The sequence below is a fragment of the Pteronotus mesoamericanus genome, unplaced genomic scaffold, assembly GCF_021234165.1.
Source record: "Pteronotus mesoamericanus isolate MK-2021 breed Mesoamerican mustached bat unplaced genomic scaffold, CSHL_Meso_final contig_657, whole genome shotgun sequence".
NCBI classification, from domain to species: domain Eukaryota; kingdom Metazoa; phylum Chordata; class Mammalia; order Chiroptera; family Mormoopidae; genus Pteronotus; species Pteronotus mesoamericanus.
The window spans coordinates 16,242,760-16,246,130 of NW_026555229.1; positions in this window are offsets into that span (position 1 = coordinate 16,242,760).

The following is a 3,371-nucleotide window of genomic DNA, read 5'->3' on the forward strand; positions in this document are numbered from 1 at the left end:
CAGAACTCACCTTTGTGACATGGCCCAGCTCAGTCTGTGGCTGTGACTGAAAGGTTAACTTGACGCTCACACGCCCAAATGCCTTGAAAAATCAGGGCTCTGGTTCTTAGAAGTTTCTGTTCTCTGATGCCTTCACTGAGCTGTGAGATAATGAGAGCTCATTAAAATGCCAGGGCAAGATTTTACACGCAGCTGGTGTGACTAGGCCCCTTGTGCAAGACAACTTTCTCTTCCTTCCTCCGTAACTAATCTGATTTTATCAGAACTAGTTCCGTGCCTCGTGTTGTGTCGATACAAGCAGATCACGCACCCAACCTCCTGGTCCTTCATTTTACACAAAGGTCTCTGCCCTTCCATTCGTCTTGTTTTCTTTTTTGGCACCTGCTGTCTTAGCACTGAATCATCTTTTTCAGGGACACATATTCAGGACTCCGCGGCACCGATTCTTTCTTCGTCATGTACCCCCAGGGCCTGCTCCTGCTGCGTGGTGCACGTGAGCTGGGCCACCAGGCAGACAACGAGTAATACTTAATGGCCAGTTCTCCTCTCGAGACCTTTTCTGATGCCATTTTTTCCTAGGTGGGATTTTCCGGGTTGGCTCTCAGCTCCCTCTCTTGTCAGCCGGTAGCCTGTGACTTACTGTGGCCTTCCTGCTTTCCTTTGTTATTATTGTTATTTGTTATATATTATTATTGTACGTAGTTTTGGTATTACAAAAATTGTTGCTATGGATATTCTTATACATGACCCTGTACAATTGTGCCAGTTTCTTGAGATGGTATATCTAACAGTGAACTGTGGCCCTCCGGCTGGCTTGCCTTTTCTTCCACCTTATTGTTGAGAGAGGTGAATTGGCCAGGCGTACGTTGTTCTGCATCATAGTGACAGCCATTTTTCTAGAATGACTGGATTTTGTTGGGCTAGCCGTGAAGAATTATCTTGAACTTTGTGTTTCTGAATGTGCTGTGGGTTATACAAGCAGTTCATAGATAAAAATATGTGGGCAGGTAATTTTTAGTGTGTGTTGGGCAGGTCCCTCTGAGAGACTTTGTGGGAACGGAGCCCGTTCAACCGCAAGCATGCGTGTTCTAAGAGGCAGACTAAAATAGGAGCACTTTAAAATGGTGATGCATTCAAGCATCGATTATCCAGCCTTAGGGATACATTTTATGTGTGAATTTATGGCTTTCCCTTACCAGTTGCTGATAAAAGAGTTTTGATGGTTAAAATTGGAAACCTACTCTTGGAAACTTTTTTCATGTCCTTTTTTTTTTTTATGGAATGACAGGCAAAAGGAAACATTTATCTACAAAATCCATTTATACTCTAGCATGATACATGGACCCTCCCAGTGAGTTGGGAAAATATGCCCTATTTAATTAGATATTACACATACTTCTTTAAGTAGATGAACATTACATACCTAGGTATCTATGTTTAAATTAAATTGAAAAATATTGTAGCTCTGAGTTACCAGAGTACAACTGCAGCATCATAAATAAAAGGCATTACAAGTTTAACTTTATTTTGATTAGATAAAACACATAGGCATTAAATACAAAAATAATAAGCATCTTATTTGAAAGCTGCTCTTATTATCATTAGAGGAGCAGCTGCTAGTATCTTCCTGAGAGGAGAGATCTTTCCAGAATCATGGCTCATGGATAATTATGTGGAAGGTATTCCAGAATGAGCTCCATGTTTATCCAGGGTGTGATTCGAGGATCTCTCTCTGCCCAGTGCTCCATGATGTTAAAACAAAGTTTGTTTCTACATCTTGGCTACTGTGAATAATGCTGCAATGAACTTGAGAGTGTTAACTCCCTGAGATCCTGATTTCAATTCTTTGGGATAAATACCCAGAAATGAAATTACTGAATCATATGGTAGTGTCATTTTTAATTTTTTGAAGACTCTCCATATGGTTTTCCACAGCAGCTGCATCATTTTGTATTTGCACCTATGTTAAGAACACAAACATTTTTTTCTAAGTGGTTATATCTTATCACACTCCCACCAGGAGTGTGTTTTCCAGTTTCTCTACATTCTTATCAACACCTGGTTGTCAGTCTTTTAAATTTTAGCCAATGTAATGGGTATAGTGGTACCTTACTGTGGTCTTAATTTGCATTTCTCTCATTATGCTTATATGTTTAAGAATATAAAGGAAATTTTGTCATAATGAATGAACACAGAGGAAATATCAACACAGCAATAAAAAAAACTATAAAAAGAATCCATTGGAAATTCTAGCATGAAAACATAAAATATATGAAATTTTAAATGCCATACATGGGCTTAATAGATGATTGATGATGAGAGAAGAACTTCAAAATAGATCAATAGAAAGTATCCCATCTTGAGAACAGAGAAAAAGATTTTACAAGAATGGAATCTCAAGGACAATATCAAAAATTCTAGCATATTTATCATAATTTGAGTCAGAAGAAGAGGAGAGAGAGGGTGCAGAACAAATGCTTGAAGAAATCATGACTGAAAAATTCTCAAATTTGTTGAAAGACAGAAATTCACAGATTCAGCAAGCTCAGCAAACTGCAGTAAGGATAAATGCTAGGAAAATTACACCTGGGCACAAGGTAATCAAACTGCTGAAAGCCAAAGGTGAAGAGAAACTGTTGAAAGCAGCCAGAAGAAACACAACGTATTAGGTATGATTTAAATGATGACTCATTTCTCATCAGAAACCATGAAGAAAGCAGAATGTCACTTCTCATTAGAATACAGGAAAAAGAGGCCTCAAGCCAGGGATCTATATCCAGTAAAACATCCTTCAGGAATGAAGTAAAAAGAAAACAGAAACACTAACTCTAAAAGATATATGCACCTCCATGTTCATTGCAGCATTAGTTACGGTAGCAAAGATGTGAAACCAAGCTGCCCATCGATGGATGAAAGGATAAAGAAATGTGATACCCAGGGGTGGGAAAAAGGAGGTTTACCAACTGTAATACAAATAAATGAAACAATGATTAATAAATAATAATACAAGAATAAACTCTGTTCCAGTACTCACAACTGTAAACCTACTTTTGCCTACCCCTGTATATATCTCGGAATACTATTCGGCTATAAAAAAAGAATAAAATCTTGCCATTAGCAACAACATGGATGGACTTCGAGGACAGTATGCTGAATGATATGTCAGACAGAGAAAGACAAATGCCATATGATGTCCCTTACATATGGGATCAAAAGCAAACTAAAAAACCCAACCACAAAATCCAAGCTCGAAGACACAGAGAACAGATGGGCAGTTGCCAGAGGCGGGGGTGGAGGGAGGGCAGGGTGGCCAAGAGACACAAACTTCCAGTTATAAAACAAATCATGTGGCTGTCGTGCACAGCAAGATG